Source organism: Callithrix jacchus, chromosome 13, assembly GCF_049354715.1.
Source record: "Callithrix jacchus isolate 240 chromosome 13, calJac240_pri, whole genome shotgun sequence".
NCBI lineage: Eukaryota > Metazoa > Chordata > Mammalia > Primates > Cebidae > Callithrix > Callithrix jacchus.
This window is the reverse complement of record NC_133514.1, coordinates 12,297,042-12,318,803: the sequence shown is the minus strand read 5'-3', so window position 1 is coordinate 12,318,803 and position 21,762 is coordinate 12,297,042. Positions and strand designations below refer to the sequence as shown.

Genomic DNA, 21,762 nt, shown 5'->3' with positions numbered 1-21,762 from the left:
GGCTTTTGTCACCCAGAGCTGGGGGCGCCCTGACCTCTTCACCTCCCCATCGCCTTAAAACTTGGGATTGTAGCGCATCCTAGAATGAACCTGAGACTGACCCGCGTCTACCCACACCTTGTTTGGGCCCAAAGCTTTGGGAACCGCAGGAGGACCCGAATCTCAGGAGTTCCAGGTCTGCGAGATTCGGGAGAGAAAGGAAAAAAATATATATCAAGACTGGGAAATGGAAGCAAAAAAGAAAAGGGGAACCAGCGCCTGCTCATCTTCGCCTTGCTCCATGGAGAAGTCTCGGGTGCATTCGGAAAGAAAGAGACGAGAATGCCTCGTGCGTGCAGGGAAGCGAGTCACCGGGAGGCCCTGGGCGCGGTCCGGGCCGGCGGGGGCCGAAATGGAGCCCGCACCCACCTTCGCGGGGCCGCAAGTCGCTGCAGAACCGCCCTGAGAACCTCACACGAAGCTGCAACACGCGCTTGCGGCCAAACTACCGCCTCCTGGACCCCAGGCCTCAGCATTTTGTGTGTGCTTAAGCAACAGATAGGTTGGATTTGAATTTCGAAGGAACGCTCCCACGGTAATTTTGAGAGAGAAAGCCCTTCGTGATTCTGGAAGTTTGTTTTTTGGGCCCCGGAGTCCCTGACCCAAGCCCTCAGGTCTGGGTAGCGTTTCTATTTTAAGACAAAAGGGAGAAGGATAAGAAATGAAAAGATGAACCTACCGAGAGTTGGTGACACTTTTATTTCTGACCTGGAACATTCTTTGCCCTCAATAAGGCCTGATTTTATTTTATTTTATTTTTTTGAGGCCATCTAAATTTGGTGCCGGAGATCATTCCAGGCCTTCCGAACAGCTCTATAAGGCAAACACCAGCACACATTGCCTCGTTGAATTCCGTTTGAAGTCCTTTTTTTCTTCTATTTCTACATTTGTGATACAATTAAGTATTAAAAACATTTTCTTAAAAAAAGCTGAAATGAGATTGAGAAAGACTTGGCAAAACACCCAGTGAAAGAATTGTAGATGGGACATGGAGGAAAAAATTCTTTATTAGGTACCATCATTCTCATTCTCGTTACTATTGACATCCTTGTCACTGTGAATCAGCTAGCCCAGCCTCCAACACACATACCCCCAGCACAACACCTCATGTTGACTCATGGGCCCTGAAACCACCCACAGAGTAGATGAGGAAAGGGCGGCTCCATCTGTCCCAGGGAGAACGCTTTGCAGCTGCCCCCAAAAGGCTCCATTCTCAGGTTGGAATGGGAGGGGGTATTATGTAAGTTCAAGAGGAGGAAAGGGAAAATGATTTCCCTGTGGAAGCAGCATAGGTGGATGGACTTTTGGTGCCTACATGCCTTCCTCTAAATGCTAGCACTGGATATGGTTATGTGGGGAAATGTATGTATGTATGTGTGCACCTGGGCACACCCCTCCCCCGAATATTTCTCTGGCAGAAGCTCCTCATACATTCACAAAAGCCGCCCCCTCCCTTTGGTAACATAAGTAACTTACAGGAGTTTACCTTTGCCTCTGTTAGAAGGTCAATCTCTTTTCCGCTTAAGCGGAGATCTGGGCTGTCAATGGTGGGGAAAGAAGAGTATTACCAATTTTTCCTTTGGTACATTTCTAAATCCGAAAGTATCTGGTACAGTTACCACAAGAATCATGTTAGCTCGCAGGACTGTGATGGCAGTGGTGTGTATAAACCCATCAGGGCCTTCTTTGCACATCCAGTCAGCAAACTGTCTCTACCCTGTCCTACTTTTTCCTAACCGTATAATTCCCCTTTCATGGAAGCCATAGACTGTAGTTAGAGGTGCTCAAATAGGGAAGAGAAGAAGATGCCAAAGAGTTAAATGCCCTCAAAGGGGAGACATTTTCAGATTTCTTGTAAAATGACTGGTGGCATAAATAGGCCCCAAACCCAGAAGGAAAGGGCTGACCTTCACGGGGCCACCTTGTTTGAGCACAGAAGGGGCCTTGCAATTACACACGGGGCCAAGTTGTCCATTCCTATCTTTGCCACTTTCGGCCATTGAAGCCCTACATAGACATGCATTTTGTAATGAGACCCACCCGGCGGACAGAGGCAAATACCCATACCCATGCACACAGACCTAGCAGACCCAGAACATGCCCGCACACGTGAACACTTTCTGGAGCAAGAGTTTATATAAGTAATGAAGTAAAAAATATGCCCCTCCCATCCTAGATTATCCGAAGCAGAAACCTGGCAGGCAGGCGGCGGCCATGGTACCTGCGGTTTAAGCTCTCAGCTTAAAGCATCTGAAAGGGGCATTACGTGGGGAAGCATCTGGAGATTTGACCAGAGGGCACATCAGTGAAGGGTACAGCAACCTCTGAAGGTATTATGCAGAAGCAATTACCGAAAAGAGGCTCTCCAATGTGGAAGTTTGTGGGGCAAAGGGTTTAGTAATCAGAGGCTTAAACCATGCTTAAAAGAAGCATCCAGCAGCCTTCACAGTGAGCAGAGAGGGCAGAGCAAGGGGCTTTACACCCCAACGAGGCCCAATATTGACTGCTTTCTTCTTCCTGAACCTGTCCAGAAAGGGCAGCAGAGACCCCAGGACTTAGGAAGCTACCAGTTTCAAGAGAGGTATATTTTAAAGGCAGTGGTGACTAGACAAGGCTTGTTAAGGTGCAGGGGTGAGAAGCTGTTCTCCTTTCTGTCCTGTGGCCAAGCTTGCCTTCTGGGACTCCAGAGGTAGCCCAGCACCTGCAGTCTGCAGGATGTGCACTGCAGGTTTCTCTCCACAGGGGCAAGCAAGTTGTGGCACATTCTGCAGACCCAGAGAAGGTTCTGGAAGTACGTAGGTGGGGTGCAACACACTTAACCTCTGCCTGATTCCAAACACTCCCTTAGGAGGCCAAATGAAGAGCCTAAGAGATAATAATTACACAAGGATTGCACATAGTAGGCACTCAATAAATATTTGGGGGAACTGAGGCTAGGGAAGGGCCCTGGTTCAAGGCACCAGTGAATGCTAATTTATTTAAGTGGCTAGACTGAGGCTTTGGAGAGGAAAGAAGTCCTCAGTAAGCTTCAGTGGAGACTCTCAGGCCTTGATTGCTGTGTCAGGAATCAAATTAATCTCCTAAGCATCCCTTATAGCCTTGGCCTTGCAAAGCCAGGCCTCTGCCATGCTCGGGGGAAGGGATGCAGCAGGCTTCCTGGGCAGAAGGATCCAGCTCTTGGCCTCTTTTCTCTGCTCCTCCCTCTGCTGCAGGGACCTGCCCCTCCTCCATTTCCTCCACCTGGAAATTAATGAGCTTAGGTCTTGCCCCATCCGCTGCAGCTTGGTGGTTAATACAGAGCTGGAAATGGGATGAGATTGTGGCAGCACAGTACGAGGGGGGTCTCTAGGACCAGCTGCTGCTCAGGGTCTAGTGATGGGAGGAAGGCCTGATTTGGGAAGCAGGTTCTTCAGGATGAGGGAGGCTTAACCCTTTCAATTCCCTGACAGCCTCTTTCAAAACAGTCTTTCCTCAGACCCCCACTTGCACACATTCTGTGTTTCCTTCTGTTCACATTTTTAAAGGAACACATGCTTCCCTGGGGTCCGGGTCGGTTATTGTGCCTCTCCCTTCCTCTGCAGCTCTTGGATCTCTGCCTGAAACTGCAATAACAGCTACAGGGAAGGCGTGAGGTGCTCCTTAGAGCTATGGCCAGGCTTTCAGCTCAGATGGAGCTTGTGAACCTGCCGGGAGCTGGCTCCTTCTTGTCCACCTAGCCCAACGACTTCCTTAAGCTTGTCAGGTGCTCTCAGCTATACAGCAAAGGGTGACAAACAGCTTCCCCTCTCCCTTCCAACCGCCTTCTCTCCTCCCCAAACCTCAAGCAGAACACAAGATATCCGCAGTCCAGGCCCTGGGGCAGTCTGCCAGTCTCTGGATGCCAAATGATTTTTTTTTTAAAAGGGCAAACCAAAAAACTAAGCCCAGAACAAAAACACAGCCACGGAGAAAGGTGTTGACCCACATACAATGAGTCCTAAGCCCAGAGAAAAATCTACACACACAAGCACTCCGCAATGCGCTCCCAGGCGACCCCCACCCCACGCACGCCGCATCTGTGCTGCACAGATCTGCTTCTGTCACAGAATCAGCTTCTGTTTCTCTCCCTGAGTCTGTTTGCATCTCTAAGCCCCTGTCTGTCACAGGCTGCACACCTCCCCACCCCACGGGCTCGGGACCCTCAGCCGGAGAGAGTTCGAGACCCCTCCCCTCGCGCCCGCAGCCGCTGCGCGGAGGTCTGCGGAGGGCGCCCGGCTCGGTCGGTGGCTCCTTCCTTGGCGGGCCCTCGCGGACCCAAGGTGCTCAGCCAGCCCCATTCTTGGCATTCACCGCGTGCCTTAATTGTATGGACATTTAAATCAAGGTCCGCTGTGAACACGGAGAGAGAGGCCTTTCTCCTGAGGAAGGAAAGGACGAAGGAAGGAAGGAAAGGTGAAAGAAAGGAAGCGGGGCTAGGTAGAAGATGGAATAAGAAAACCAGGAAAAAGAAATAAAAAGCGGCGCGTGTAAGTGCGCACTGACAGCAGGGAGACGGATGGGGGTGGGGGAGCACCGGAGGAAGGGACCACAGCATCCTCCCCGCCGCAGCTCCCTCAATCACACAGACAATGAGATAACAGCGACGTCTTCCAAAGGCTCTTTGTTCTCCCCCATCCTTTCGCATCCAGGCTTTTTCCTGCAAAGCGGAGGGGGTGGAGGGATGGGGGTGTGGGTGGAAGTGGGAGACGGAGGGGTGCCTCCCCCGTGTTAATTACCCCGGCTCCCTTCGCCCCTCTCCCCGCGCCTCGCCTCCCCTGCAGCTCCAGACAATGAAAAAACAACACCGACCCCACCTCGCCCCAGCGCAGTAAACCCACCCACCCATGTTGCCCTCCGCTTTGCCCAAGAAACTGAAGGGGGCTAGGAGAAGGAAGAAGAGGGCGAGGGACGAGGAAGGCAGCGGGGGCTCGGCAGCGGCAGCCGGGGCAGGGCGCGCGGCCGCCGCCTTTACCTCGGTGATTGAGTGCAGGCGCAGCCGGGCCGGGCGTGCCGCAGGCGCTAGCAGACGCGGTCCGGGGCCGGGACCTGGGGATTCAGCCTTCCGGAACTCGCCCGCCGCAGTCCTCTCGTTCAGGTCCCAAGTGGTGAAGGGGGGAAAGGGAAAGAGAGAGAGAGAGAAAGAGAGAGAGAGAGAGAGAGAGAGAGAGAGAGAGAGAGAGAGAGAGAGAGAGAGAAGGAAAAAAAACCCCATAAGAGCGAGGCCCATCTGGCCCCTCATCAGCTTTGTCAAGTCTTGCATACGCTAAAATGCTAATGACCTAGATAGCTCATGCAAAATGCAGCAGGGAGGGCGGGAGCGAGGGAGGTGGGAGGGAGGAAGCGAGAGGAGTGCAGGGGGGAGCGAGGGAGGAAAGGCGGAGGGAGGGAGAGAGGGAGAGAGCACCCCTACACTCTCCCCACCCCACCCCCAGCTGTCAACGGGCTTTATCAGGTAAAGGGTGGACGTAGATCTAAAAGGTCACTCGTGTATAATGCGGCTGGATCCCCGGGTCAAAAAAAAGAAAAGGGGGTGAGACAGAGGACGAGTCCCCAAAGCCACAGGGACAATAAGACATTATTTTAAGCCACCCCCTCCATGCCCTCCTCTACCTCTCCACTCTGTTTACACACAAATCCTGTCGCCGCCTCATGCAGGTGCACGGACATGTCAATTTCTCATCAATTTCTCAGCGCTCCCGTCAACAGACACCCACATTCTCATTCCCAGCAAAACTCATCCTGTGGACCCGAGGGTGGGGGAGACCCCTTCTCCTCCGAAGTGCTCCTCGGACTGGCCCATCCCCACTCATCTCCACCTTGACCTTCTACTCCTTTAGCCCTCCAGGCAGCAGGGGACTCCTTCCCTTTTCTAAGCCTAGAGTCCCCTGTCCCCTTCCCAACCGCCTCGTCTTGGGAAGGCGGGGCAGGGTAGCAGGAAAGCCAAGTCAAGTCCACTTGGGTCTCCCACAATTCAGCTACCCCTCCCAAGAAAAAAAGAGAATCCAAAAACCCCGACCCCTCACCTACGTCGACACTGAAAGCAAGACACAAGGACAAATACAATTCAATCCGAATACCCTCAGCGGTCTGCACGCCTGGGCGGACGCTCTTCCGCAGCGGCCACGCGTGTTCCGGGGCCAGCGCTCCTGCTCATCCCTTCTAGCTGAGCCCAAGGTGCTTTGTCCCGGCAGCCACACAAGGTCTTCAGCTTTTTGTTCTCCTTTTTACGAGACTGGCCACAATCCCCAGCGATTCAGCCAGCCCAACCAAAGACAGTGGATCTACAGAAATGAAAGGGATCGAGATAATACACAAGCAGATGAATGAGTGGGGGATGCTGGAGGTGGTGGAAGCATTCTGGGGGTGTCGCCGGGCCGAGCCCGAACTGCTTGTTGCCTTCGCTGGGGAAGGCGCAGGCGGCGAGCCGGCGCTGGTGGTCTTTCCACCTGGCAGGAGGAAATGATAACCATGATAAGGAAGGTGATGATGATGATGATGATGAGCATGATAAAAAAAAATTGTCTCCCCTTGGTGAACCAGAGCATGCGTGCCAGAGGGACTGCACTGCTGGCGGCGGCGGCCTGGGGAAGGAGAGCGGCGCAGGAGGCAAAGGTTGCGGAGGCAGCACCCTCGGATGAATAATAACACCGCGCCGCGAGTTGCGGAGCCGCCTGGAAATCCAGCCCTTCGCGTGAACTCGCGTAGAGCGCGGATTGCAGGGGATGAGGAAGAAGGGGGAGGGGAGGGGAGGGTGGAGGAGGGAGGGGGAGGGGTAGAGGGGAAGGCAGAGAGGGACATAGAGAATTGGGAGCCTTTTAATTTAGCCTTACCAAGCCCTAATCTTGGGCGCCGTCCTCTTTGGGTGAGATCGACTCCGCTTTAAAAATTATTCCTTTAACGGATTATTCAGGTAAAAGAAGACACATCTGCTGACGGTTCCGAAAACAAGAGGATTAGGAGCCGGTCCACAGAGCCAGGCCCGCAGCCCCCCACCCTCTCTGCACCAGCACACGTCATTCTCACTGCCCCCGGGTACCTCCCTCTCCTTCGTGCTCCGGGAGAGCTGTGCCAAGGAAAATGCGGATTTGGGGAAAGTGAGAAGTGGGAGCGCTCGGAAGAGCGGGAAAGCCAAGGCCGGAGGTGGCGATTCGCACCCCCACACTCACAAGCGCTTCCGTTTATCAGTTTCTATCCCGGGAGAAGGGGGCGCCTGCCCGAGCCCACGCGCGCCGCCGCATCTGCAGTGGTCGGCGCTCTACGCTCCCTGAACGCCCCCTGGGCAGCAGCAGTCCGGGGCAGTGTCCCCTCCGCGGCCGCGGGCGCCAAATCGACACCTGATTCTACCGCCCCCTTCCAACTCCTCTTCCCCTTCCTCCGCCCCGGGGGTCCCGGCATCGCCGGGCGTCCACTCCCGGTCTCTCCCGCTTAGGCAGACGGATTGGGGGGTCTCCCGGGACCCGCGCGCCCTCCGCTTCTCGGCCCTGGCGGGAGGCTCCGGGCTGCGGTTTCCGCGGGCCGCGGCGCGGGCGAGGGCTGCCGGGGGCTGCGGCGGATGCGGTTGACATCACTGCGGAGAGCTCGCGGCTGCCGGGCCGCTGCGGCTACCCGAGCGCCGGTGCCGCCTCCCCCACCCCGCCCCGGCGGGCCTCTGGGCAGGACAGCGGCGGGGGGTGGGGGAGGAGTGGGGGGGAGTGGGGCGATCATACCATCCCCCCGCCCCCCCGCAGTCAAGGTGAACGTGAAGGAGAGCGGGCGCGCGTGCCCGCGGCTGGGATGCACGCGCGCCCCGCCCCTCCCGGAGCCCTTCCACGCGCCGGGGCCAGATGGACGCCCGAGATTAGAGGCGCAGAAGTGCGCTCCACGTCGGGCCCACCCGTCCCGCGGACATCAGACCCACTTCGGGGAGGCGCCTTTTGTTGTGGTGTCCGTGGCTGTATTTGTGTCTTTCCGGGAGCACAGGGTGAGCTTGGCCTTGGGGAAGGACTAGAATGAATCCTCCCACAAGAGCCAAACCAAAGAGGACCCCCTGCCCCAGCCCCCCAGCCATAACCCAGCGTCTGAAATGAGAAACCTTCCGACTTTCCAAGGGGTCAGTGCCGAAGCCGCGAGGGGCAGCCCTGACCCGCGCGGTTCACGCACACGCAGGGCCCATCTGCTTCCCCTACTCCGGCTTTTCTTCTTTGATGACTTGAGACAGTGACTTGAGACAGACAGAGAGAGAGAGAGAGAGAGAGAGAGAGAGAGAGAGAGAGAGAGAGAGAGAGAGAGAGAGAGAGAAGTGTGTTTCTTGGGCACTGCTGGATTTAGGGTAACAAGAGATGGAACAGGCCCTACCAGCTAAAAGCAGCCCTCCTGAAGCCGCACAGCTCGTGAGGGTCGCGGCAGAGGTGCCCATCCAGCGGGAGTGGCAGCACGATGGGTGACCCAGAAGCGGCCCTTCTCGCTTCGAGGCCATTTCGGCTCTTGTCAATTATTGGGTGTTTGTCCCAATAGAAGTAGAATGGCGATCTCAAACCCTTTCAGCACTGGCCTTTTGCTTCCAACAATGCACCACAAGAAGCTTAGAACAGAAGCAGTTTTGTAATTTCAAGAAGCGGAAAGCTTTGGTTTAAACAGACAGAAGGAAAAAAAAGAGGAAGAGGAGGAGGAACGGGAGGAGGAGGAGAAGGAAAAAGAAGAAAAAGAAGAAATAAACCATTGCCTGAAATTGATGTTTAATTTCTGAAGGCCATACCTGATTGGAAAAAACCATCACTGGGGCTGTCTTTCCGGGAAAACTTACCATTCTGATAACGTTCCCCTCAAACTAAAATACTTTTCTGGGGAAAAAACTACCCTGGCTTGGTCCAAGACTCCCACCATTTTGATAAGGGTTTTTAGCTTCAGGACGATTTGTTTCCTATTCACTAGGAATTCCTTTCGCAGATAGTTTCGGAATCCCTTGTATATGGAGGATGGGTCTGTGACCCGAGGTGGCCCGGGATGAAGGACAGTAGGACACGCCGCTGCTCCCTTTTCCGTAGTTTTTCTTAAAGGCCTGGTTTTGTTTAGATGAGGACGGTTCTGGCAGTCGCTCTTCGCGGTTGCTGCAATGCAGGGTACTTGCCGCTCATCTTGCGGCATGGGGGGAGGGGAGGAGAGAGATGGTTTTGTAACAGGCTCTGTAGGCCTGAGTGGGAACGCCTTAAATGATGATCCCCGGGTTAAAAAAGAAAAGAAAAGGAAAAAAGAAGAAGAAGAAGAAAGCAGCTGATGCTGAATTAATAGTTAGAACATACCCCTGGGGCTTGCTCCAACCAGGGGGTCAGGAGTCTTTTCCCCTCCCCCAGTCCCGGATTTCATATCTGTTTTTAACCAGTCTGATCGGATGCTGAGACATTTGTGATGGCTTCTTAAAACCTAAACCCTTGGGCTTAAGAGTTGTCTATTCTCCTGATCAAATTCACCCCAAATACTAACACGTTAAGAAATTATATTGTAAAACCTCCCCAAATCCAATTGACTGGGCTGTTTGGGGCCCATATGGTCAGACAGCTGTGCTGCTCCACGTGAAAAGACACCATTGCCCCTCCGATGGTATAAAGCGAGGGTTCCCCAGAGAGCTCAGACATGACCTAAGTATTAGCTTAGCCTGAGGTGAAGACTGAGTTAAATCTCTCACTTCTTGGAGGTTAAAATAAAGACAACAACAAAAATCGAGATGCACTTTTGAATTCATTGAATATTGCATGCCTCCTGCTGATCCCACCAAAGGAAGGAAGGAAGACCCGAGAAATAAACTCTCTTTAGCTTACCACAAGCATGACGTTAGAGAAACTGAAGACACAGGAAAGAAATATATTATTTGCCAAGCGTACCATGTGTCAGTGACATTTGTGGTTCCCTGTTCAGAGAAGCAGGGTTCTGACCTCAGCCGATGCCTGCGTTAACCATAAAGAACAGCCATCAGAGTGCAATTTCCATGGTGAGAAGATGAAACCGTGCTTTAAAAAGGAAAGCCCATTATGAAATGCCGCCGGATTTAATTTTTAATATGATGGCGGATCCTCTAACGGATTCTTTGCTGGTGTTTGCATTCAGGAGGAGTGATTCATTCTGTGGCAGAAATCAAAATAACATTCTGCAGTACTTTTAAATGCGCTTCTCGTCTTTAAAGGTGTCCTGAAATAGAATATTCTATAACCTTTCAGTGCTGGTGGCTGGAGAAACGGAATACAAAACTCTGTTCCTAGTGAAATGCTCAGTCTAGATAAGAGATGGGCTTATTCTTACTTATCTGTTTGTGCATACCACCATGCAGTCTCTTCAGGCCTTAACAAATGTTTTAAAAATAAGGGAGAGAGAGAAGGAAAAAAAAAAAAAACCCTCACAAATCAATCTGGAAAGTGAAATGAGGAGAAAACAGTGGTTAGATGGTTAGATACATAAGCTTTTAGTACAAAGTCAGTCAACATTGTTTTGGAAAATTGTTTCAATAGTGAACCTCCCTCATTTGAAAGCTTTATATAGAGTTAGCAGGTACCAAAGTGTTTCTGTGTTCCTTGAATGTCAGTTCACATCTTTGGAAATAGCTACAGAGAGCTCTGCAGTTACTGTGTCTTTAAAAAAAACAATTCTGGAGGTATTATTTCAAGGCATAACTAATGTGGAACCCTGGAGATCATTTGGTGCCCCCCTTACTTTGTATAAAAGAGTAAAGCAGGGCCCAGAGAGATGGAAAAGAGCTTCTAGAGACCATGTGGGTGGTTTGCAGCACATTCAGGGGTGAAGTTAAGAACGAAAACTAGGTCTCTTCATTTTTTGCCTGTATATATTTCTTCCTCATGTATTTAAACACGAAGAGCTTCCTAAAGATTTTGGCGAATAAAAGAAATAGCAGACCCTAGTGAGTTCCTTTAGTATTTAGCTTGGGTTGAATTTTGAAATTTGAGTTTTTTCCATTTATATGTCTCTAGTGTTAGCAGTATTGCTAATTTGGAAAAAACTCAAATTTCAGGAGGTATTTAGGAAATACCTTTCAGGAGGTATTTAGGAAAACACACCCAGCCAGCCTCTTGTGGTCCTAGAGGCACAGGGCAAGAGCCACACAAAAGTGTCAGAGCCTTTGACCCAGTAAATTAAGTGCCACAATGCATCTAGAAAATAATCACGTTAAAGCTAGGATGGGGGTTTTGAGGAAGGACTCCCCCAGCACAAAATAGAGCTATGGGAAACATAGTGTTCGTTCACTGTCTGAGTCTGTGACAAGAGTCTGTGACACAAATTCAATCTATCAGGTCGCAGTTACCACGCCAACTTGTTTTGTTTCTGTATTATTTAATAAATTATTCACATTGCACAAAAGATAAATCTTTTTAAAAAACCCAGAAGAAAAATAAGCTGTGGTGTCGGACACGTGTATGACCTTGGGCAAGTGAATCACTTTCCCTGTTTTCTATCTTCTTCAACATGAGTCGATGATTTCTAAAGTCCCTTTCAGCATGAACAGTGTATGATTCTACTGTTTTTCAACAGAATCCACATGTTTCTGAGTCTGGAAGGTATTGGCTCCCTTTTAAAATCTATCTGGCAGACACTTCAGGGCCTGAAAAGTTAAACGTGGAAAGCTTAGAAAAAAGTAGGGTGTGTGTGTGTGTGTGTGTGTACATTTAAGTGGTATTCATCTGAAAGTATAACCATCTTTATTTTTGATTACCCTCTGGGTCAGGAAAAGGTCTATCAGGTGAAAGCATTTTTCTATTTCCTCAGCACGCCCAGCACAGTATAACTGAATGCTTTCTGGGTTTTCACCTAAGCAGATTCAACCTGAGTCCAGTAGTGGATTTAAAAGCCCTCCCCTTTAGCACCCATCCTGACCCAGATTGCAGAGATGAAGGCTAATGATTCATTTGCAAAGCTTATGATGGGCCTCTACTGCAGGGGTTCCCTCTCCCCTCCTTGTTCCGAAAGGAACCCTGTTACCCTTATCATCTGATATTATCACAAGTAAATATTTTTGTCCAATTGCTACATAGGGCATGAGGCTATTTCCTAATGAATTATCTGCCCCAGGGAGGTGAACTATAACTCACCAGTGCTTCAGGCAATTTTTAGCATGTGTCAGATTGTGTTTGCATTAGAGAACTTGGACTGTGTTTTGGTGCAGGCAAACTATCTGTTTTTCTTTTCGTCTTTGTGCAGAGATAGACAATTCAACAAACCTTTACAAGGAGAAAAGCCTTGCTTGTGTTTGAGTCTGATGGGAGCATGAAAACAATGTTCATATGCATAACGCATGAGACCATGGAGGGGATGGAGGGCTCGCATTCGGATGCCAGATATTGTTTTAATGCAAACTGGACAAGGCTTTCTTTGAATTTCATGTAGAGGCAGCTACCATGTACTATACATTATAAAATCAGTGCATTACACTTGGCAAAATGGCCTTGACTAATAATGAAGTGCCGATTGGTGTGTTCATTAAATATACAGATTTGAAGCAGAATTAGTAGCAATGACTGAAATGGAAATCTTGTCAATCACAAATGAGGCAGCTGACAAGTTAGAAGGGGGGGAAAACCCTCATATGTGATTCAGATCTTGTAGGTTTGTGTCTGAGGATGATTTAAATAAATTTGGACATTAGGTGGTGACAAGATGAAAATGAAAGATAGCATCTAATTGGGCAAAAAGACTGTGGTAGGGCTGGGGGATTGTAACAAAAAATGGAGAAGGAAAAAAGAAAAAGGAAGAACGAGGGGGTCGTTTGGAGGATAGCTTGTTTGTAATGAATGAATGAATAGATGAAATATAGAATATTTAGTTCCCAGTAGCTGACACTCAGGAGACATTTAACTATTGTTCATAAAATAAAATCAGTGTCCCTCCTGTGTTCAGCAGCATCAAACAGATTATCTGCATATATAACTCTGCTGGGAGGTGAGAGCGTCGTCAGCTGGAAGTACAGTGTGGGGAACGTTGGCTTACTTTCAATGTTTAATTTCAAAATGCAGTAACTAGGCATTTAAAAACACTGTTTGGAAGACAAAGGGCCACTGCATGGCAGCTCCATGCCAGCCACAGTACTAGTTAGATGTTTTTCTTATATATCTACAATCTCATGGCCACACTAACCCCATGTTATAAAGAGGTGACTTTCTCAAGTGCAGAAGCTGGTATTGGAATCCAGATATAAGTGGCCCCAAAGACTCTCCTTTTCCCATTACAACTGCATGCTGCAGGCTTCCCAGAAGGAACAACATTATGTAATGTAAAGCTGATATAAAAAATGCTAAGCGTTTGTCCTGCCTCATGTACCAAGTTGAAATAAGCAGGCTGACAGAGCAGATGAAAAACACCACTTAAGATCATTTTTTTCCTGCTAAACTCTGTTGTACACTATGCAAATATGATTGCAAAAGTGGAACATTATCAACACTTTAATGCTGGTTATCTTTCAAAGATGATACTCAGAGTAATCAACACAGACTTAGTACGCTGTATCCTGAATAATACAAATGTTGGCTTGCATCATTCTGACGCCCTCGGTGCGACCTAGAAAGCCGATCGGAGTGATGTATAGTGATTACAGCACTCTGCATTTAAACAGCATCCTAACAGTCACAGCGTTTGGCCACCTGGGGTGGGATGGAGGAGGGAGGTTGGGAAATTGAGGACTTAGCAGCCCATTTGGGGGCAGAGTGCCCTGGGAAGTTCTTGGGGTGGCAGGCTGTAAATCAGGGTGAGTGTATTTCTGGATGATCCCATTTACAGTCTCCCCTAAAGCTGGGCTGCTAAGGCAAGACCCACTGCTTGGCAAAGATGTTCCCTAGCTTTTGGGGCCTGGGCAGATACCCTGAGCTGATAGTAAACAACAGAAAACAAGAGATAGAAAAGGCAGGAAGAAATTTCTTTAAATGATGGGAATTTCATTTTTATGGGATTTGCTTCTCTGTTCAATATTTTTTGGAAATGATGGAGCTGCCGGAGGACAGAAAAAGATGGCGTTCATTACAAATTCCTTACTAGTCATTTGTCTACAACTACAAGATTAGCAAGAGAGTTCCCTGTCCAATAAAGGAACCAGCGTGCTGGCAAAACGCTATGTGGTATGGGGCTGTCAGCCTAGGAGGCAGGAGGCCTCGATTTTAGTTCTAGGTTTGCCACAGGCAGTAAGCCTAGGCAGGTGGATCTTCCTCTTTGAGGCTAAATTCTTCCCTCCCGGGTACATGGAGGATAGAGGGGCTCTTTCTGCCCACTCCATGCTCCACCTTCCTCTTTGTTCTGTTTTCTGCTCCGCTTCATGAGGCTCCCTCCGGACTCCTCAGCCAATGTGCTTGTAGGGCAAGATCTCGACTCAGCAACTGGCACCTCACTATGTTCATTCTCTTAAGGGAATTTGAAAAAGGCCGGACCATCAATTAACATATTGAGAACCCCTAAGCAGGTGAGCCATGGATGTTTGGGGGAGACAAAGGATGCCTTCTGGGCACTGCTGAAACAGTGCTGGTTCCGCATGGCTTCTTGGCCCCTTCTGCTATAGAGGGGACACCCTGTGAAAGAACAAGAATGGGCCTCATAGCCAAGAGAGATTAGAGTCCACATCCCAGCTCCAGACCCTACTTCCTTGGCAACTTTGGGCCAGTTATCCATGTGTAGTACGGGGACAATGATAGTGCCGACACCATAGGGCTGCTGTTTACTGAGAGAACACCCAGTGAATGCCACTTTTGTGCTTCTCCACTTTTCTGCCTCTTCTCTAAAACATGGACCAAGGTGAGCTACTCAGGAGGCTGAGGCAGGGAGAATTGCTTAAGTACAGGAGGCAGAGGTTGCAGTGAGCCAGGACTGCACCACTGCACTCCAACCTGGGCTACAGAGCCAGACTCTGTTTCAAAACTAAATAAATAAATAAAAATAAGAAGATGGACTGAGGTGAGCCCTGAGGACTGCAGCTCCTGTCACTGTTTCCCAACCCCAGAAGAGCGGGCAGGGGCCAGCAGTGAACTGTCATGCCCCATGCCATCCTCCAGCCTGTGTCGTCCATAGCTGGCCCCAGCCTGAGCCGAAGGAAAGCCCGGGGAAAGATGACTTTATATCCATCCTGTTGCTGACCCACCATGTGACTGAACAACCATTGTCACAACAGCACCTGAGGAAATGGGAGGCATTGCTATTGCTCTCTCCAGAATTCCAGGAGGAAATTTTAAAATTCCGAGGCAGGATTTCAGAAACTCCTACAGAAATGGAGCTTGAACAGGAGTGGGGTATGTTGCCTCTTCCAGCTGATTGGCGGTCTTGACTCCATTGCGTGTGGAGTGGTCCAAGACCAGAGAGAATCTTAGAGCTGGCAGATGAGGAAACTGAGGCCCAGAGAAGTGAAGTATCTTCCTAGCCTGAGGCCACAGAGTTATTGATGAGGTAGCTAGAAATCGAAGACAAAAGCACTGCACAACCTCACTGGAAGCCAGAGGAAGGCAAGGATGAGAAGAGGCAGAGTTTTATGTTGAGGGAACTTGAAGAGTCTGTTGCTTTGCTCTTTCACTGAGCTTTAGCCCTGCCCTGCTAGAAACCCAGATGTTTGGAGCTCCCCTTGTAGAGAGATAATAGTTACACCTGTGCTGGAGTCATTGTCAGGGTATAGTGACACAGTGCATAAAAATACCTAACACAATGCCGTGTCGTAGTATGTGCTCAATGAATATTAGCTGAAGACATTTTTTACCTAAAAAAAAAAGAAAGAAGGAAAAGAAAAAGGCAGCCACTGGCAAAGAAAGGCTGTTAGTATAATTGGCTTCGCTCTTGATATAACCAGAGAAGTTCCCTAATGTTTTCTGAGTGATAGTTTAGCAGAAAAGGCTGATAGTCATCATGTTTTCCAAAGGTCTAAGAACGTCTCTTTCTTTTGGGGGACCTGATCCTTAAAGTTAATATCTGTTTTCAAGGTAGTACACCCTATAGTACCCACTGTATTGTCATTCCACTGCTAGTACAATGTATTAACATGAACCGTTACAAGAAGAAAAAGAGAAGAATTTAGATATGGATATGAAATTCTTTGGAGATGTCTAGGGGAGACAAGATGAAATTAAGGACTTGTTTGATGTGATGGAACAATATAGGAGGAATGAGAGAAAGGTTCAGTTTTTAATATCTTTTTTTTTTTTGAGACAGAGTTTCCCTCTTGTTACCCAGGCTGGAGTGCAATGGCATGATCTTGGCTCACTGCAACCTCCGCCTTCTGGGTTCAAGCAATTCTCCTGCCTCAGCCTCCCGAGTAGCTGGGACTAGAGGTGTGCACCACCATGCCCAGCTAATTTTTGTATTTTTAGTAGAGACGGGGTTTCACCTTATTGACCAGGATGGTCTCGATCGCTTGACTTGTGATCCACCCGTCTCAGCCTCCCAAAGTGCTGGGATTACAGGCATGAGCCACCAAGCCCGGCCCAGTTTTTAATATCTTAAAGGAGATAATGTGAAAAAATATCCTTATAAAACTTTTGAAAAATAGGGTTCAAAACCCTTCATTTCTGGCAATAAGAACCCTGAAAGCCTCCTAGAAATTTTAGACAAGATATTAGAGTATCCTTTTAATTGCCTAGTAGAGCTTAGAGGAAATAAATACCACTGGCTTAGAAAGAAAATCTAGCTATATGCTGTTTACAGGAGATGCATCAAAAACATGAGACAAAAATCATGGAAAAGTAATAAGTAAACACTAATCAAAAGAAAGCTGATATAGTTTGCTAATATTAGATAAAATAGATTGGAAGACAATAAACATTATTGGTGACAAAGATAGGCTGTATATAATAAACAATGGAAAATGAACAACGACTTAGGGGAATGACTCTAAACTTGTAAGCCCCTAGAAACATAGCTCCAAAACAGAAAAGCAAAAAGAAAAAACAAGAGGCAAATTTGGGGAGAAAATGACAAATTAGAAATATAGCAAGAGCTTTTAATGCACCTTTCTTGGTAATTGGTTAAAAAATTTGGAAGAGATATAAAATATTGGAACAATACAACTATCAAACTTACTCTACCAGATACATTTGGAAATGTTCTTCTCAACAATTAGAAAAATCACATTTTTTGAGCATATATGGGAAATTTATAAAACTTGATTATGTTCTAACCCACAAGACATCTCAACAAATGCTATGATGTGATATCACACAAACTGTGTTATTTGACTACAATATAATTTAGTTAGAGATAATTAACCCCCCCAATCACATGCTTCTCCCCATAAATCTGGGTGGAGGGAAAGGCATTTCTAAATAACTCATTAATCCAAAAAGAAATCATATTGTAAATTTTTGATTAATTACTACATTTTAAAACTTTGTGTCATGGAGTTACAGTAATACTCAGAGGAGAACTGACAGTGTTAAAATACTTATATTAGTAAAGAAGAAAGACCAAAGCTTGAAGATTTAAGTGTTCAACAAAAGAAGTTGAAAAAGAAAAACAGGATAAGACTAAAAAAAAAAAAAGAAGGAAAAATGGAAAGATAAGAAGGAAAAAAAGGGGAAAGGGTGGTGAGATTCTGATCCTAATACCACCTGAAAAAGGCCATAGCTTGTTTACTAATGAGGAGAAACATCCTCCGTGGCAAGTATCTTCCCTGCTCAGCTGATTGTCATGTCTCCTCTGAGGGCCTTTTCACTGCCTCTGTGTTCCCTTTGCAGGGGGCTAGCCAGGTGTTTTCTTCCTCTCTGCAGCCTTCCTCTCTTCCAGCCTAGGTGCTCTGCAATTCCCTTGAGTGACTTTTCTCCTTCTGCAGTTACTTGTGTATTTCGCCTTTTAGACTAGATTGTAAAGTCTTTGAGGTAGAAACAATATCTTTCTCATCTCTGCTCCCCCACAAGCCAGGACCTTGTGCAAAATAGCTACCTGGCATCTAGATGTGTTTGAAGTGGAATTGAGTTTGTAGACCGAGCTTGGGCTTATAGGCACGCAGGAAGAAAGGTGGAAGTGAGTTCGGACTCTTCCAGATTTGAGAATCTGGTGATCATTCAGAATAAGCTACCTTCAGTGCAAGGGGGGCTTTCCTGATATGTGGGCCATGATTTTGTGGCTAAGAAACTAAAGAAAACAGAAAGAACGGACAAAGGAAAAATTTCCTAAGCCCTCTTTGGAGAGGAAACACATCCCTTCAGCTGCTGGTTTTGTAGAGGCACCTACTCTATTTCTGAGTTCTGAGTCCTGTCTGGCAGCACTGGCCGAGGAGTGGTTAGGGGTAGGATACGTGATTTTGGAGTTGAGTGCTAATCCGGGCTGAAGTTCCCCCACTACGTTTTTTTGGTGTGGTAAAATATACATAACACTTGCCATCCTAACCTTTTTAAGTTGTATAATTCAGTGGCCTTAAATATACTCACATGTGATGCAACCACCACCACGATCCATTCCAGAATATTTTTATAGTCCCAAACAGAAACTCTATCCCCACTGCCTTTTTTCTTTTTTCAACTGTGCAACTTTGGTCAAGTTGCCAGTTCCTTCATCTGTAAATCGGGGCTAATTGTATCACGTACCAAATAGGATCCTTGTCAGGATTCAATGATGTAATGCACGAAAACTGCTGAACGTGGCGCCTGGTGCTGTGTTTCACCGACAGCACGTTGAATAAATGTTAATATAAGAAATAGCAAGCGGAAAGAAAATTCAAATCATTTCAAGCCAGCAGAGGGACATAGTACATTTTCTCCCAACTCTGAATAATTTGAACTAATGATGAGTCCCTGGAACGCATCTGGGCATTTTGATCAGGCTTCACTAGAACTCTGACTGTTGGCAAATGACCTCTCCAAGGCTGAAAGGTGTCGGGCTGGAGGAGGTGATTTCTAAGATTCCTTCTACCACCAGAACCGTATCTAGCGTGTCGCGGAAACTCAAGCTAATGCTTGAGTGAGTGAATGAGTGAATGTCTACAGACACACTTCAGTGCCTGAAGGGAGGATGGGTATCATCTTCTCTTAGCCATCAGTTTATCAATGAGAAGACTGAGATCCAAATAAGTAGAGTGACTTATTCAAGGTCACACAGTTAGGTGTAGAGCCGTTTAAGAAGCCAAGATTCCTGAACACATTGTGCAATCTTAACTTGAAACAGAACCCAGAGAAATGGGAGAAAAACCCGAGAAAACCTCAAAAGTTCATGCAGCTGCTAACTGAGAGCTGAAGTCTCGAATGTTCAGTGTCATTTTCCCTTCTCTGTCTGTACATTTGATCCAAAGTGTTGCAGATAATTGCTTTTTGTTAAGGAAAGAGCATCCCCTTCCCTTTTAGGAGCAATGGTAACTCTTTTAAAACCAGAATTCCTAGGGAAACTAGGAATTTTTTAGGGGGGTGAGTTTAATTAAATTAAGGTCAAATAGCTTCACTGTTTCACCTTACCTAGGTTCAGACTGCTTTCTGGCCAGGTATGCATGGTAATACCTCACAAAGCCGTGGCAAGGCATTAAATGACATAAAGAACGTGACAGTGGTTTGCACACAGCCTGACATATGGATAGCGGTCAGCAAATATATTTGTTGCAAGAAAAGGAGGATATCATTGATGAAACACACTCTCCAGCCCTATCAACAGCCCACCTGACTCTGCTGGGAAGGCTTGCTGGTGCCATATACACTGTGTTTGCAACGTGACCCAGAGAATAACCTCCGGGGAGGAGGCAGCCATTAGGACTGGAGCAATTTATAGCAAACACGTGCTGCTGTTTTGCTGCGGTGCCCCAGGTTGCCGTTACTCAGAAATGGCTTCCTATGTTTACTGGAAACACTGGGACATGTCTCAGTGACACTCATGCTGCAACTGCAGGTTTCAGTCTCATGCCCTGGGATACAGGTCACTTGGCACAGAGGCAGTCACCGCTTACCCATGTAAAGCAATAGGAAGAATCCTGTACAGGGAATCAGAGCACTGGGTTCTAGAGCTGGTCACTTACAGGCTTTGTAATCTCACGGCTTTACCTCTCTGAACCTCAGAATGCTCTTCTGTGAAACAAGGGGCTTGCATACCTGATTTCTGACCCCTTCCAGCTTGAAAACACTATGATCTATTTAGTTATTGCCCTCACAGCTTTGCCAGTATTGCTGCTCAGTGAAGTGCCATACATGTGTACCATCACACACACACACACACACACACACACGCACGCACGCACACGCCCTTCTAGACCCAGATTCTTCACTCAGGGAAACAGCACGAAAACCTGATGCCCCAGTGAATAGCCAGTTTACTCACCACCTTTAGAATGACATAGCCCAGCTGCTTCTGGGCTAGAACCTCATCCTCCTTGTGACTCGGTGCTTCTGCTGCCAAATGAGGTAGGAATGGTGCAATCTGATTTCCACCCCCTAGAGCAACTGCTTCTGCGGCGCTGCGGCCGCCCCTGCCTTTTCTACCATGGATGCTGCATCAGCACAGAAATGCTGAGCACAGCACATTTCTGAGCTTTTGCAGCGGATTGCTGCAGAGGGAAATGGGTTTCCATTCTTCCCATGACTAGTTCCACCCCGTGGGTACAAGTGGTGGGGGGAAATTTACATTTAAACATTGTGAGCCCCAAAGGGATGAATGTGAGAAACCTTGGCTTTTACCCAGATCAGAGCCCTTTTCTGCAGTCAGATTGAATCTCCCGGGATTGTGATCTCTCCTCCTGCTCCAGACCTACATAGTAAGGCGACATTTGTAAGTGTTTGTTGATGGTGATGATGACAGGGTCTTTAAAGCATCCTAGGGCAAATGCCTGCTTGTCTCTTAAAGGGTGACATTTCTGCAGGCTTCTAGGGTTCAAAGCAACATCGTTCAGGGATGATGGGATGAGCTATTCTTTGTGGTGCCGTCTTTCCTGGCGTAATCTGTTTGGAACAGAACAGGAGAGAGCCCAGGACTCATTAGTTTTGGGGGAGGAGTTTGCGTTTTAATTTCCACAGATGTCTCCCTGAATTGCTCACTCAGCTTTTGGGGTACCAGTTCCATTGGCCAGTCTTTGCTTCCACATAAATCCTACAGCTGATGGACTCTGGGCATTTTTGCCACCCTGACTTTCAGTTTTCTCATCTGCAAAATAATGACTCATGGTGTGATTATAACCTGTATATCCTGCACCTGTGCCCCAGAACTTAAAATAAAAATTAGAAAAAGAATTGCTTAGATGACTTATGACAATGCTCTCTAAATCTTTTTATGATCCCCGTTAGTAAAAATCTTACTGTGCACCCCCAGTGTATGCATATTTATGTACTTGTAAATTATATAATGCACTTAAACCATTAGCCAAATATCTCAAGTCTTAATATACACTTAGGGTAAGGTCCATTATTAATAACAGTAGATGTTAAATCACATTTTTAACCATGGTGATAATTTAAAAAAATTTTGGCCAACTTCATATTGGATTTGAGTAAGTCATCACTGTAATCTTGCCATGTGGTTGCAAAGAGCTCTAACCAGTAGACCTGTCAGCTCCACCTGCTCTGGTTGCTTGTGTTACTGCTATTTACTTTCATTAGGGATTTCTTTGCAGGAATCTTTCTAAGCCAAGGATCCACTTTGTGGGGGGTGAGTTTAATTGAAACTCGTTTGTATAATCTGCAACTTCATTTACCCCTCATGTTGTGGAACTCTTGCTCTTCCCTCAGGATAATGTATTTTCTGGAAGTGACATCTGGGCTACTGACACACAGACAAAAACCTCCTCAATGTGATCAATAT

At 47.6% G+C, this 21,762-nt stretch overlaps 1 protein-coding gene and 1 long non-coding RNA gene across 9 annotated transcripts in view; one reads left to right on the top strand and one right to left on the bottom strand.

Annotated features, from left to right (window-relative positions):
* Positions 1-1,028: 1,028 nt before the first annotated feature.
* Positions 1,029-20,362, bottom strand: LOC103787440 (uncharacterized). Of its 4 annotated transcripts, none has more exons than XR_008475773.2 (4): positions 20,290-20,362; positions 6,888-6,983; positions 5,030-6,338; positions 1,029-4,714 (listed from the first exon to the last, which is right to left on the bottom strand). It is a non-coding gene; the product is annotated as an uncharacterized LOC103787440 (long non-coding RNA). The 4 variants fall into 4 exon arrangements; XR_008475772.2 differs by lacking the exon at positions 20,290-20,362 and adding an exon at positions 7,094-7,637; XR_008475771.2 differs by lacking the exon at positions 20,290-20,362 and having other exon boundaries at positions 5,030-5,141; positions 6,135-6,338; positions 6,888-7,003.
* The window catches only part of MSRA (methionine sulfoxide reductase A), a 509,296-nt gene continuing 507,753 nt past the window's right edge, over positions 20,220-21,762 (top strand). For all 5 annotated transcript variants that reach the window (XM_078347107.1, XM_078347102.1, XM_078347104.1 and 2 more), the window contains exon 1: positions 20,220-20,372. The gene's annotated coding sequence lies outside the window, so the exon portion shown is untranslated. The remainder of the gene's footprint in view (positions 20,373-21,762) is intronic.